The sequence below is a fragment of the Haemorhous mexicanus genome, chromosome 16, assembly GCF_027477595.1.
Source record: "Haemorhous mexicanus isolate bHaeMex1 chromosome 16, bHaeMex1.pri, whole genome shotgun sequence".
Classification (NCBI taxonomy): Eukaryota; Metazoa; Chordata; class Aves; order Passeriformes; family Fringillidae; genus Haemorhous; species Haemorhous mexicanus.
The window spans coordinates 11,832,264-11,847,662 of NC_082356.1; the positions used below are offsets into that span (position 1 = coordinate 11,832,264).

At 52.4% G+C, this 15,399-nt stretch overlaps 1 protein-coding gene and 1 long non-coding RNA gene across 2 annotated transcripts in view; one reads left to right on the forward strand and one right to left on the reverse strand.

Annotated features, from left to right (window-relative positions):
- Window positions 1-15,399, reverse strand: part of LOC132334955 (zinc finger protein 850-like) — a 300,730-nt gene that overhangs the window by 43,615 nt on the left and 241,716 nt on the right. The gene's annotated exons all lie outside the window — the stretch shown is intronic.
- Window positions 6,420-8,769, forward strand: LOC132334870 (uncharacterized). Its single transcript, XR_009488514.1, has 3 exons — window positions 6,420-6,721; window positions 7,983-8,182; window positions 8,494-8,769. It is a non-coding gene; the product is annotated as an uncharacterized LOC132334870 (long non-coding RNA).

Genomic DNA, 15,399 nt, shown 5'->3' on the forward strand with positions numbered 1-15,399 from the left:
CAGAGCAGAAGTGTTGCCGTGTGTCAAAGTGCAGGCTGGCTTCTACTGTGTGAATTAACCAGCCCCCAGGCTGACTGACCTTGCCCAATTGACTGGGCCTCGCCAATCACATCTCTACTGGGCTGCAGCCATTTCACTGCCCAGAACCTGAAGAGGTGTAGAGATCAGACCAATAAAAGTATCCAGACCTGGTTTTTCAAATGCCCTTTATAAGGCAGGGCTTAAGAATAAATGCTCTCTGTTTGCCCCATGAACATCAGGGTGAGTGGTCTCTTTGTCCCCAACCCACTGCCCCCATGAGTCAACATTACAGAAAGCAGTCCTACTCCAACAAGACAAAAATACAATTAGGAAGCGGAGCTCCCCACAGCAACACTCGTGGGCAGCTCTCTTTCTCTGCACCTCCAGGCGGAGCCTTGCTGGGCATCCCCTTCCCAGGGAGGAAGCTCCACACACTCCAGGCAGGAACAGCTCAGAAGAACTTCCCCTAGGCCAGGGGGCTGCACTTTTACAGCTCAAAGGGACTGACTGGCATGCAGGGGCCTCCAGCTCACTTGAGCAGCTCATCTACCCCATCTGTGACCCCCAGCAGCACCTTCAGTCAGGGCCAGTAGCCACAAGGAGTTTCAGCAGAATCCATCACTAAAACACACAAGCTGGCCCTTGCAAAGCCACCTGGAGACACTGGCAAACTGGACACTGTCCAAGTGCCTGGATCACATTCCAAGGCAGAAAAGCCAGCCCAAGGCATCCTGTTACAACCTCCCAGGGCTTTCCAGACTGCTGAAGTGCAGGCAGGGCAAAGGCACTGCCAGGCCTTCCAGCCTGGTGTCCCACGTGCCCACAGGCTTTTCCAGAGCCCTGAGCTCCCCTGTACTCACAGGCCTGCCAGGGGCACCTCCCACAGCTCTCTGGCCATGAGACAGACACGTGTGCTCACAGGCACTCACAGCCCTTCCCAGCTGACATGCCAGGCCACTGTCAGCTCACAAGGCACTGCTGTGTCACAGCCACTCCCTGCGCTCCCACAGGGAAATCCTGGGCTCTCAGTGCTCTCAAAGAACACTTGGGCCACACACAGCCCCAGCAGCTCAGGGGGGACATGCCAGGAGTCTCCCATTTGCCAAAGCCCACGCAGATCCCAGCCTAGAACAGGCTCTCACGGGTGACATCCCATGTGTCCCCAGGCTGCTGAGGAGCCGGCAGCTCACACGCACTCACAGCGCCTGCATGGGGACACACCTGCACTCTCCATCCTCTGAAAGACCTGCGGTGTCACACACCGTCACACTGGCTCCCTGGGCACATTCCAGCCATCTCCAGGCTGCCCAAGGCTCAGGAGGTCACGTGCTGTCACAGGAACTATGTGGTGACATGCCTCAGCTCTCCATGTTCCAAAAGAACCCTGAGTTCCCAGGCGGTCCCAGCAGAGCCCAGGTGCACATCTCAGGAGGCTGCAGGCTGCTGAGAAGCCCTGGTGTCACAGGCAGTGCCAGGGTCTCAGTGTTCACAGTCCAGGGCTCTCCATACTGCCAAAGACCTGGCATGGCACAGGCACTTGGACATCACTGCAAGGATGATGGCAAAGCTGTGGGCAGAGAAAAATTTCATAGCAAAGCCACAACAGAACAAGGTGCATTGCCAAGCTTCACTCTACTGCTTACACCATGCTTAAGGCACAGCCAGGAAAGGCAACAATCAAAAATCCAGAGTCAGTCAATGCAAAATGGCACTAAATCAACACAATCTGTGTCTGTGTGTGTTTGTGTATCTTTGTGAAGATGATAGCAAGAGTAAGGATCAAAAGAACCTGATGTTGGGAAGGATGAAAGTTTGACAAGAAAGTCTCACAGATACGTATGTATGGCAGAAAGATTTTTAAATGTAGAGTCTGATGAAGGAATAGAGTTAGAAGCAAGTTTTGATATAGAAGAAAAGAATTTCTGAACCAGTCTTACTGGATAACCAAAAAGGCAAAGGGTATGTTAGTTAGAAGGGTTTTTCATGACTTAGAGCAAAGGATAAACCACCTCAAACAAGAAGATGTTTTTACCAAGCTGGAAGATAGCACAGGCAAACAAGCCTGCCGATGTGGCAAGTAGAAAAAAGGTCTCAGAATTTTCCACTGCAAGAAGACTGAAAAACAACTTCTAGCTTAAACTGTAATGTACTAACTTTTAGTGATTGGAGAATAGTAACATGAATATAGTAATTATAGGAGTTATGATAGGCTATAGATAATAGTTAAGGGATAGATTGGTTCTACTGTATTAAGATGCTAAGCAAAGAAAAGTATATAATGCACTGTAACCAAAGCCAAAGGGTCTCCAGGCCTGCCTGCAGCTGGAGCTGACAGCTGTAGGCACAGGCTCTGTTGCCCACGACCCTGGACTGCTGCTGTGGCAGTGCCTCTCTGAGTGTGTGCACGGAGTCACCCCGGCTTGCTCCGGCACAGCGAGCAGCGGGGGACACTTTCCCTTCCTCGGGAGGTCGGGAGAGCGGCTGAGGCTTTCACCTTTCTGACAAGACACCAGCACAACATTGGTAGAAGAGAGTGGACTCCAGTTGGGTGCAAAGTCAAGGTTTATTCGGAGCTCTAACGAGATTCCTAACCCAGGGAAACCAGCCAGCTGGAGACAGCAAGAATGGGGTGTGCAGGGTGTTATAAAGGGGTGGGAAGATTGACATTAAAAGGATGGGAAGAGGCAGCAGGGGCAGAACCATTCTAACAGGGGGGAACTGGGATAAACCAAAGTACAACCTAATGCAACTAAAACATATAATAACACAATACAACATGCTGTAACGTCTTGGATTGAATAAATTGCATTTTGAAGAGCCACCTGGAGTCCCACATCTCTCATTTAGGCTCTTACAGTAGCGCCCACGTTTTAGTTGGCGAACTTGAACTTATTGGCAGTAAGAGACCTCCCGGTGAACTCAGTAGGAGGCGGCCGCGAGAATCAGGCACCTGGAAGGAGGGTGACCAAGGCCCGGACAGGAGTTGCTGCTGGACAGTACCTGGATCAGAGCCTCTATGTACAGCACCTACTGCATAGCTGGGCAGCAGGTGAGTACCGGGAATAATGGGGCAGAATAAGTCTGTTCCGCAGAGAGATGTGTATCAGCATTTAAAATCTTTATGTGCATCAAGACCAAAAAACCTTGCAAATCAAAAGCTCAAAGAGCTTTTAAAAGGGACTATAGCTCATATTCCAAATGCTGACTCTGAAGCCTTCTATACCAGAGAGGTTTGGGACTCTGTGGGGGTTAAATTGTATAATGCTATCTCTCGGCGTGACAAAACAACAGCGGAACTTCTCCCTGCTTGCCGAGTCCTAGTGGAAATCTGCCATGAATGCCCCGCCGCCACGCCCCTCTCCACCCCCACTGCACCTGAACTCTCGCAGCCACAGCCTCGGCCAGCTTCTCCAGCTGTGAGAGTGGGGGGAAGAAGAAAGGGAGGAACGGAACAGAAACTGCTGCTGCTCCGGCCCAGAGCCGGATCCCGAATCCTGGATCCCATTGCCCTTCTGCCTGCACCGGGGAAACGCGCCGCCGTCCCAGCCTGCCCCATCCCGGCCCGCTCGCACCGCCGGCTCCCGCAGCCCCGCGCTCGGCCCTGGCTCCGGCCCTGCAGGGCTCCGACCTGCACGGCGGGGCCGGCCTGGGCTCCATGGCCAAGGTGCACGGAAGTTGGAAGTTAACTCCGTTAAACCAGCGAGACCTGCATCTCATCGCTGGGCAGGTCTCCACCGGCAACAAGAACCACTGAAAGAGACAAAAATCGTCCCCCAGATCTCCTGCTCCTACAGCTTTGGAGAAAATTACCAATGCTCTGCAAAACAGACAAGCACATTGTTAGGTTCCAGATAAACCTTTTTTCCTTGCAGTTCTAGGAGAAACACTGAGACTGTATGGCTTCATCTTCCAGTGGGACTCTTCTCAAAATAATCCTTTGTTAATAATTGAATGGCTTTTTCTTTCTTACAGGTCACCAAAGACAATCACTTTTAGAGATGATTTCTCAAACTGTCATTAAGGGCAGGGCAAGGCTTCCTGACATAGCAGATTGTGAATTTAAAATCATCTCTTTACCTGTGATTAAATCCTATTTTGATTGGGCCATGCAAAAGTCAGAAGATTTACTGTATACCTTGTTAGATTTTCCAGGTGTTTGCTCCATTCATTAACCAGCACACAAACTGATCAAAGCTAAATTATGCTACAAAGAGAAACCCCTTATCAGTGAAGAGCCTTTAGATGCAGTTGCTCTCTTCACTGATGGGTCAGGACAAACACACAAGGCAGTGGTTACCTGGCAAAATAAAAACACTGAATCCTGAGAACAAGAAATTCAAAAGGTCAAAGGTTCTCCTCCGATTGTTGAATTGGCTGCAGCTGTAAGAGCATTTCAGCTCTTCCCAGAACCTTTTAACTTAGTCACTGATTCTGCATATTGTTAAGAGAATTGAGGAGTCTGTTTTAAAAGATGTTAGCAGGGACAATTGTGTCTTTGGCTTACCTGTCTGTATCAAATTTTGTTACACAGAACTAATCCTTACTTTGTTGCTCACATTAGAGCTCACTCCAGGCTCCTGGGATTTATGGCAGAAGGGGATGCACGAGCTGATGCATTGCCACAGCAGCGTGTGATGAGGGAGCTGCAGGAGACAGTAAAGATTGCACCTCTGTGCTTCCTGCAGCTACCTTGCCTAACATTGTTGAACAAGCTAAATTGAGTCATGCCTTTTTTCAGCAAAATGCACAGGCCCTCAGACGAGATTTTCACATCTCCCTAGAGCAAGCACAAGCCCATGCAGGGGCTTGCCCTGACTGCCAGTTAGTTCAAAATATCACCTTCTACAGGAGCCACCAACCCAAGGGGGTTGGAAGGTTTGCAGAAGTGGCAAACAGATGTCACAAAGTACCCTTCTATTGGGAAATTTAAAAATATCCATGTCTCTATTGATACATTTTCAAAAGCAGTTTTTGCATCTGTACATACAGGAGAAACAGCTAAGCATGTTTGCCAGCATTTTTCACAAGCATTTTCCTCACTGGGTGTCCCTCAAGAAATTAAAACTGATAATGGTCCTTCATAAGCTTCACAAGAAGAGGCCACATTTTTAAATGATTGGGGTGTTCACCATACATTTGGTATTCCCTCCTCTCCCACAGGTCAGGGAAGCTGCAAGATGGGTTTCTCAGGGCACACAAGAAACGGCCTTGTCTCTGGGGCCACAGCTGGCTGTGCTGCTGGGGCTCTGAGGAGCGCTGATTTGAGAGGCTCTCTGTCTGCCAGGGCCATCTGAGCCAGGGAGGATTTTTCTTTTCTTTAAGATTGGTTTTTTCCTTCTTTTTAGTTTTTCTTTAAGCTATAAATATAGAATGTGTTCTAATACCCAGACTCCCAGGAGCTTTCTTTGGTGCCCAGCATCCGCAGGGCACAGGGGAAGAGGGGAAAACGGGTCCTTGTGCCAAGCAAGCTGCCCAGGCGTGCAGTGGGGAAGGGGAAATGGCCAGAAGCCCCTTGGCCTTTGGTGGTTCTGCTGAAGCCTTTGTGCTGGCGACAGAGAGGCTGGGCAGGGGCTGGAGCTGTGGGGATCCCTGCCGGACTGGTGCCTGGAGATGGCCACAAGCCCTCCTGCCCAGCCAGGAAGGGCCATCTGTGTCCCCTCGAGGCTGTGCCGTTGCTGGGCAGGCTGGCTGGGCTGGGGGAGACCCTGAGGGGACCCTGAGGGGCGGTGGGAGGCTGTGAAGGGATGAGGTTCTACACAGGCCCTGATGGGACAAGGCATTGGGAAGGCATGCGGGCCCTGTGGGAGGGAGGGGGGGGCAGGAGGCTCCAAGGGGACAGAAGTGGGTAGGAACACAGGCTGGTGGGAAGCCCTGAGGAATTGGGTGTCAGAGGCCATAAGCAGCCCCCAGGCTGCCGCCTTGTCCCTGACAACCGGCTGCTCTGGCGCTTCCCCAGAGAGGCTCCCACGCCTGGGGCAGAAGCCCTGGAGGCCGGGCCTCAGCAGGAGGGTGGGGACACCCCCGAGGTGCCCAAGCTGGGCTGGCTGAGGACAAGGAGGGCAAGGGGGCCCTGCCGGGGCACGGTCACTGGGTGCTGCCAGGGCAGGGGGCAGAGCAGGGCTGGCGGCCAGCCCAGCCCCCGCGGCTGCCCAGGCCACAGTGCTGAGGGTGAGGCCCTGCTGACACAGAGCTCTGGGCCCGCAGAGCTTCTGCCTCCGTGGCGAGGGCAGCGATGTCTCCTCCAGCAGGGCTGCTGAGTCGCTGCTGCCAAAGTGGCTCTGGACACCACAGAAACAGCACCAGAGCAGCACAGGAACAGCAGCACCCCGAACGCCGGCACCTGCTCAAGGAGGCGTCTGCACCAGCCACCCTTCAAAAGGGGGTGATACTGTGGCACTGTTGCATGTGATTTAGCAAAAGGCTTCAGCATACTTGGCCACAATGGCTTTCTCTTGGCTTGCCAGCCTCACAGCAGGACATGGCCGCTTCCAGCACTTGCCTTGGCTGCTCCTTTAAGGGGCTGGCACCATCATCAGAGAAACAGAACAGCTTCTCCTCCCAGAGTTATCCCTATCCTCTGCACTTCCCCAGGTGTCTGCCTTGATGTTCACCAGGGTCTTCCCTGTTTGTGGCCATCCACTGCCGTGCTCAGTACGCAGCCAGTCGTATTTGCACATGAGCTGCCATAGGAGGACACACAGTAAGTGGACAGTTGAATAGCAGAGGAGGGGCCAATTCTTTTTCTTTCAGAGTGCAAGAAAGACAGAAAAGCAGAAGGAAACAAGACAGTGTTTTAGTGGAGTCTCTTTGTCCTGTGAAATTCTGTAGCTGTTGGTGTTTCTGTGCTACTGCTAATCCCTTCCTTGAAAAAAATCATCCCAGGAAGGAGCAACATCATCTGGCACATACCAAATGTTGCCACCAGGTGCTCCAGGTGCTCCTCCCAAGAGCCCCTGTAGGATGGAGCACAGCCCTCAGTGCAGGTCAGCTTTGGCTGCCCTCTGGCAGAGAAGCCCTCTGGAGGCACAGGTCTCTGGGGCAGGAGATGGGCACCAGTGCTGCGCCAGGGCTCGGGGAGACTCTGCTTGGGCAGGGACTCTGCCACACGGGCTGATGTCAGTGCTCCGCGGGGCCCAGGGCTCAGAGCAGCATTGGTGCCCTGGCCCACACGTTCCTCGTCTGTGTCACAGGGACACACTTAGCACCAGTGTCAGAGTCCTGCTCAGACTGTGTCTTTGCCTTTTGGAGTCACTTTGCATTGGCATGTGGGGCACTGATATGTAATACTTTGTGTCCAAAATTTCTGTGGGACCCCTGTGGAACCAAACCCCCACCCCTCTGTTCAGCTATCAGGGGTGCAGATATGGGTCCTGTCAGGAAAAGTATTGTTTTAAATACATATTAGAATATTGGCTTTTTGCAAATATTTAGATGGATTCTGTATCTATATTAGAGTAACTTTGCTATAAAAATTTAGGCTTTTTTCTTGTTGTTAACTAAGCCTAGACATAGTAGTGAAATAGCTGCTATAGTATGCCTGTGTTAAACTGCCTGCTTAGTTGGGATAACATTCAATGAACATATGATGGAGCCCCTGCTGCTGACATGCCATTTATCAGCACCCACTGTCTGTAGAAAACATAGACCAAAGCCCAAACAGGAGGTGATAACAAGGGCGGACTCAAACCACAGCCACGAAAGGCACATGCTCTGAAAAGGTGGACCCGAGGAGCAGCCATGCTAAACAACTCTTGGAACATGTAAACTAGTTTGGGGAAAAGTTTAAATATGCATAATTGTTTATGACTATGCTGTAGGCTGATGCAATAGAAAGGGTATGTAAAGGACATCTCTGAAATAGCAGCTGTGCTCTTGGCTGAATGCAGAGCACCCACCGCAAAAACTTTGCTTTATTCTCTTTGTCTCTTATTGTCCTTTATTCAACTTTTAAACTTTTACAGGAGGGTGAACCTCGTTTTTCACAATGGGGATAAAATGGGGCATGGGGTGCTCAAATGCCTCAAGAAAGCACCAAAACAACCCAAGCACCACATTCCCCTCATGCCTGGGCTGGCAGCCCAGCAGCTCAAGTAGAAGAGTGTTCCAGGAGCTCAGGGGGAGCAGCAGCCCTTGTGCTGAGGCACAGCCTGTGGAGAAAGGGGTGAGTGGCCCAAATGTGTGCTTTGGAAAACAGAGCTGCGTTTCTAAATGCTGTCAGAACTCTCTCTAATAGACCTGTGGTGGCTGAGGGATGTACGTGGGAAGGGTTTGCCAGCCTTGAGCTGGACTTGTTGATCATCTGAGCTCTGTTCTGTCTGGGAGCCTGTTCCTTTCCCCTTGCCCAAGGGCAGAGTGTTGGTGAGGGCTGGAGTTGGAGGCTGTGTCTGCCCCGAGAGCCGGAACCGTACCGTGGGGCTGCAGGTGCTCCTGCCAGTGTGGGCTTGTCTGAGCCAGGCCTTGTGTCTCTTTCAGGTGTCCCTGCTGCTGTCACAGCTGGCCCAGGACCGACAGGACCACCTGGAGAGCTGTGCAGGGAGCAGGCAGGAGACACGAGGTGCAGAAGGGACCTCCTTGCTTCCTGAACATCTCAGAGAGGAGCCAGGCTGCAGCTGGATGCAGTCCTAGACTAGTCAATAGTTTATGTTTAAAGGATAGTATAGGTGTAACTGAGCCTTTATACAACTGTGTTCCATAGGATGAAAGATATATTTATAGAAAAATAAAGAGTTTATTATGATCACCATGAAACTAATGGATCTATATAAGAGTTATTTACTACCCAGTACAGAGACCTATAACTTCCAATACAGTGCTTTACATCTGAAGCAACATTGAAGCAATTCTAGTCAAGCCAGCAAAACCAAGTGTTAATTAAAGATTGATACTACTCACCCACACCAATGAACACAGGCAAACGTTTCTCTCAGCCTCAAGGCGTGACCTTGAGGAGCACCCTCACTCTGGGGAGGAATCTGCAGAAGGGAGCCACGTGCCATGAACCACTTTGGTGGGGACAGGAGAAACCTGCCATGTGTGGAGCTTTTTCATTTGTCCTTAGGAAGCTGCCGCCTGTTTTTTCTCAGAGTCACAGAATCTCAGGCTGGCAGAGGCTGGAGGCACCTCTGGAGGTCACCTTGCCCAGCCCCTGCTCCATCAGGGCCACCCAGAGCCAGCTGCCCAGGTGTGTCCAGGTGGCTTTTGAGTCTCTCCAGGGAGGGAAACTCCCTCACCTCCCCGAGCACCTACACCAGTGCTCAGCCACCCTCCCAGTGCAGAAGTGTCTCCTGAGCCCAGAGGGCCCCTCCTGTGTGTCACTTTGTGCCCGAGGCCTCTTGGACTGTCCCTGGCCCTGTCCCCTCTGCAGCCTCCCCCCAGGTATTTATCCCCATGGATGAGATGCCCTGAGCCTGCTCTGCTCCAAGCTGGGCAGTCCCAGCTCTCTCAGCCTCTCCTCATGGCAGAGACGCTCCAGTCCCTCCATCACCTTCATGGCCCTGTGCTGGACTCTGTCCAGTCTGTCCCTGTGTCCTGTACTTGGCAGCCCAGCTCTGGGCCCAGCACTCCAGGGCTGGCCTCTCTGGTGTGGAGCAGAGGGAAAGGATCCCTTCCCTCTGCCAGCTGTGACACAGCTCCCAGTGCAGCCCAGGACGCTGTTCTGCATTGCTGCAGGAGCACATTGGGCATCCTGGTGTCCAGCAGAACCCTGCCAAACTTCACTTTTCTACCTGGGTGGCCCCCAGCAGATACTGGTGCCTGTGGTTGTTCCTTCCCAAGGACAGGACTCAGCTCTTGTCATTGAACTGTCACCCTTGTTGAACTGTCCCTCTGGATGGCAGCACTTCTCTCTGGCAGATCAGCCACTCCTCCTGGTTTGTGGGAGGGCACAGCCTGGCCCCATCACCCAGTTTACTAACAAAGGTGTCAGAAAGGACTGGACTCAGCATTGTCCTGCAGGGTCCACTGTGGGGACCCTGGGGGCATCCCCTAGCTTAGGGAGATACAAGAAGCTTCCCTCAAAAAGCTGTTAGGACCTTTTTGGCTCTTTCCCCTGTTCCTATGTCTATTCCTATGTCCCTGAGCCACTCCCTCCTTATTCCCTGACTGGCCCTCATTTTTGTACTGCCTGGAGACCAGGTTCACCCCCAGCCCCTCGGGAGGGAGAAACCTCGGGTGTACCCGAGTGTGCCTGGGGACTGGGAACATCCCACGCACGGCTGAATTAAACATCTCTAAATACCATGCAAAGGCTCTTTTTGCTTCCTTACCCTGGACTTTACTAGCAGCTATTCAGGCTGCAACAGTCCACCGCTAGACTTTGTGCCACTGCTCACCAGGGTTCTAAGAAGGGAGATTCTGTGCAAGGCGTTTTTGCTTGTATGTACTTATTCAGAAAGAATTGGCAGGATTTACAACAGGGATTTCTGCTCCATATCTTATGTGGGAAAAAATGGAATGATCCACACTTCCTCTCACTGGTGGTGGGTAAAGTGGTCCCGTTGTTGGTGGCAGTGGATGTCACCTGCACAGGAGCTGTGCCAGACTGGTGTGACATACTGTGGGAAGGAGCACTCTAAGGGAGGTAAAAGCTGGGCTGTAAAGTTCATTCAAAGACTATTCATCAAACCATAGAAGCCCCTGTTTTGTGAAGATCAGGAACAATTCCTAGGCAAGGGCTGAAGCTGCATATCTGTGAGTTCCTTTATCTCCTAGGTCAATTTCTCCATTAATGATAGCAGATTGTCCTGGCTTAAAAGACAGATGACTTCCAAGAAGGCTGGGAATCTTCCTGGGATGGAGAGATAGCCCCCTCCCTCCAAATAATTACAACTCAAAATTACAGGGCTTCCAGGCAAAGATATGGAGAAAGAAGTATCAGTTATTTTCTAGAATATATAGGTAGAGGTGAACAAGAGAGAAAAGCTACCAGCACCCCCAAAGCAATGCCAGACCCTTCCCCCCCGCTGAGCAGTTCTGCCTTTGCTGTAGTTATGACCACAACCGGCAGAGGGCGCTGTAAGCTGCCGGCAGGGCAGAGCGGCTGCAGTGACTCTGCCCTGGCTCCGGGGGGCGCTGTTGGCCCAGGGGGCTCCAGGGGCCTCCGGCTGCGAGCCCTGAGCCACCCCAGGGGTAACGGCGGCCTCGGGGACAGAGGGAAGCTGGGGCTCTGCTTTCCCCAGGTTCTCACCTGTCTGTGGCAGTATCCTGGCCATGGCAGCTCTGCTGTGGTTCCAGTCAAGCAGCACCTGGGGCTCCCTCTCTCCAGAGAGAGAGAGAATAGGTGGGGTGGTCCCGTTTCCCCTCCAGCACCCACACAGATGGTGAGGATCTTCCTGGCAATGGCAAGTGTGGAAAAGTCCCTGTCAGCCAGCAGCTGCTGCAAGCAATGGGCTCACCTATGGATGGCAAGGAGAATTCTGAAGCAGTGTCGGGTTGAGCACCAAAAACTGCCCAAACTGCCCTGCTCCTAGCATGGCCAGCTGGTTCTTCCCTCAGCAAGCCAGTGCCCAACCCTGCCCTCCCTCCCTGGAAGCTTCCAGTGGAATGGGAGAGTCATTGGCCAGTTCTTTTGCATCTCAATTGCCCCACAGGCAATTCATTCCCCACAGGCATCAGCTGCCCTCTCCTCACCACACTGCCCTTTTCAGGTAACAAACGAGAGAAAATTCACCAAAAAAACAACCCCAAACACACATTTTCCATCCTGAATTTTTCCCATACCAACATGTTACATCAAACTTTGACTTTTAAACTATATGCATACATGTATTATCCTAATTATATACATTCATACATACCTGCAGATGTGGATACAGGCACAGTGTTTTGGGCAATTCACCCCAAAAACAAGGTCCCGTGGAGACATCCATTGTGTTTATCCATCTTTCTGCATCACCCACCAAGTGCAACCTGGTCCCTGAGCAAAGACAACCCCACAGGTGGGTTTGTCTTTGATCAAGGCAGAATTAATCCAAACAGGCTTTCCTAGCACACCTCCCATGTGCACCACCAGAACATTGTCTCCACCTGCTGTGCACAGGGGCTCGGATTGGGCTGAGGCTATTAACTAACCATGTAGCCTTTGCTAAATGCAGCTCCCACTGCTTGAGGGTCCCATCTTTCCATTGCCTTCAATGTTTTTTTTTAAGTGTTCATTGCCCTGCTGAACTTTCCTGACCGCTGGTGCATGGTCGGGAATGTGATGTACCCACTCAATGCCAGCTTCTCTAGCCCAGGTGTTGATAGGGCTGTCCTTGAGATGAGTCCCTTTGTTGGACTCAATTCTCTCTCTCAAAACTCAATTCTCAATGCCTCCAAAGGACCTGCTTTTCCAGGCCCAGGATGGTGCTCTGGGCAGTGCCATGAAGCACAGGGTAGGTCTCCAACCACCCAGGGGTGGCTTTTACCATTGGGAGCACGTAGCACTTGCCTTGGCGGGTTTAAGGCAGTGATGTAGTCAATGTGCCAGGCCTCTCCATGCTTCTGTTTGAACCATGACCCCCCATACCACAGGGGCTTCACCCACTTAGCTTGCTTGATGGCAGCTCACATCTCACAATTATGGATAACCTGGGAGATGCTGCCCATGGTTACATCCACCCCTGGGTCTCATGCCCACCTATAGGTGGCAGCTCTGCCCTGCTGGCCTGAGGCATCATGGGCCCACTGAGCTGTGGACAACTGTCCCTTGTGTTGCCAGTCCAAACCTATCTGTAACACTTTGATTTTGCAGCCTGATCCACCTGTTCACTCTTTCAGTGCTCCTCATTAGCCCAACTCTTGGGCATGTGGGCACCCACACGACAGACTTTCACAGATAGCTTCTCTACCCAAGTGGCAATGTCTTGCCATTCATCTGCAGCCCAGATCGCTTTTCCCCTATGCTTCCAATTGGCCTTTTTCCACCTTTCCAGCCAGGAAAGGCCTCCACAGAGCATTGTCTAGCATACATGAGTCAGTGTAAAGAAAGTTCTGGCCACTTCTCTCCCTCAGCAATGTTCAGGGCCAACTGGACGGCTTTGAGTTCAGCAAGTTGGCTCAATCCGCCCTCTCCTTCAGTAGCTTCTGCAGCCTATCCCGTGGGGCTCCATTCAGCTGCTTTGCACGTTCAGTTTGTCCTTACAATGCGACAGGAACTGTCAGTGAAAGGAGCATAGTGTGTTTCTCCTTGTGGCAGGTGGTTGTAAGGTGGAGCTTCCTCAGCACACGACACCTGTTCCTGCCCCTCTTCTTCTGGTAGATTAAAGTTTTCACCTTCAGGCCAATTCATAATTATCTCCAAGATCCCTGAGCAGCTTGTCTTTCCAATACTGGCATGCTGTGCGATGAGGGCAATCCATTTGCACCTGCACTATGCCTTGCTGTACCTGGACAGCCCACAGGAGTCCCTGTGACAGGCGGCCATAAGGTTCATGTGTGAGCCACGAGCCTGGGCTTCCCCTGCCCTGCCCTGCCCCACCTTGCCCTGCCCCGCCCTGCCCCACCCAACCCCTCCCTGCAGCGCCCAACTCCACCCTGGCCTGCCACACCCAGCCCTGCTCCTTCCTTGCCTACCCCACCTTGTCCCACCTCATCCCAGCCCTGCACATCCACACTTTACCCAGCCCCAGCCCTGCACATCCACACTTTACCCAGCCCCTCCCAGCCACACCCAACCACGCCCAGCCACACCTTGCTCTGCACAGGTCTGCCCACAGCGCCCTGCCATGCTGAACTGGGCCCCGCCCTGCCAAACCCCGCCCCACCCCGCCCCATCCCAGGCCTTCCCTGCCACACCCCACTCCGCCTCACAATTCTCTACCCTGCCAAACCCTGTCCCACCCTGCCCTGCCCCGTTCAGCTCCGTCCTGCACTGCCCAAACCTGCCTCACCCAGCCCCATCCAACCACCCCCAACTCTGCGCCACCCAATCCTGTTTCTCCTCACCCTGACACAGCTCGGCCCCAGCTGCGGCCTCGGCAGCGCCATCCCTGCCCAGCCCCGTGGAGCCCCGGCTGCCCTCGGTGCTGCTGCCGCCCTCTGGCAGCCGTGCCCTGGGGCGGCAGCGTGCGGCCGGGGCCCGGGCTGAGCCCTGCCGGGCCAGCAGGGCGTGTGGCCCCAGGGCTGGCAGGGAGCTGTGCTGCTGGGGCCGTGACAGGCTCTGTGTTCTCAGGAATGGCTGACCGGCACCTCAGCGTGTTGGGAAGGATGAAAGTTTGACAAGAAAGTCTCATAGATATGTATGCTTAGCAGAAAGATTTTTAAATGTGGAGTCTGATGAAGGAATAGAGTTGGAAGCAAGTTTTAATATAGAAGAAAAGAATTGCTGAACCAGTCTTACTGGATAACCAAGGAGGCAAAGGGGATGTTAGTTAAAAGGGGTTTCTATGAGTTAGAGCAAAGGATAAAACAACCTCAAACAAGATGTTTTACCAAGGAGAAAGATAGCACAGGCAAACAAGTCAGCAAAGTTGCAAGTAGAAAAAAGGTCTCAGAATTTTCCACTGCAAGAAGACTGAAAAACAACTTCTAGCTTAAACTGTAATGTACTAACTTTTAGTGATTGGAGAATAGTAACATGAATATGGTAATTATAGTAGTTATGACAGGTTATAGGTAATAGTTAAGGTATAGATTGGTTCTACTGTATTAAGATGCTCAGCAAAGAAAAGTATATAATGCACTGTAACCAAAGCCAAAGGGTCTCCAGGCCTGCCTGCAGCTGGAGCTGACAGCTGTAGGCACAGCTCTGTCGCCCATGACCCTGGACGGCTGTAACATCTTGGATGGAATAAACTGCATTTTGGAGAGCTGCCTGGAGTCCCACATCATCTGGTGTTTGCTGGCACCACCAGTGCTCAGATCCAGCAGTCTCCCACTGGCAGCATAGCCCAAGTCCAGCAGTTTGCTGGCACAGAAAGCCAAAACCCGGCAATTTTCTGGTGCCAACACCAGCACCAGCCAGCAATCTGCTGTTAGCTGGCATTGCCAGTACCCAGATCTGGCAATTTCCCAGTGCTGGCACAACCCAAATGCAGCAATTTTCTGGCAAACAAAGCCAAAACCTGGCAACTTCCTGGTGCTGCCACCAGCACCACCCAGATCGGGTGTTGGCTGCCACTGCCTGTGCCCAGATCCAGAAATTTCATGGTTCCAGCACAGCCCAAGTGCAGCAAGTTTTTGGAAAAGAAAGACAAAACTGGGCAATTTCCTGGTGCCAGGACTATCACTGCCCAGATCTGGGGTTTCCTGGAACTGCCAGTACCCAGATCCAGAAATTTCCCGGTGCTGGCAGAGCCCAAGTGCAGCAATTTGCTGGCACAGAAAGCCAAAACCCAGCAAATACCTGGTGCCAGCACCAACCATCTGGTGTTTGCCAGCACTGCCAGTGCCCAGATCTGG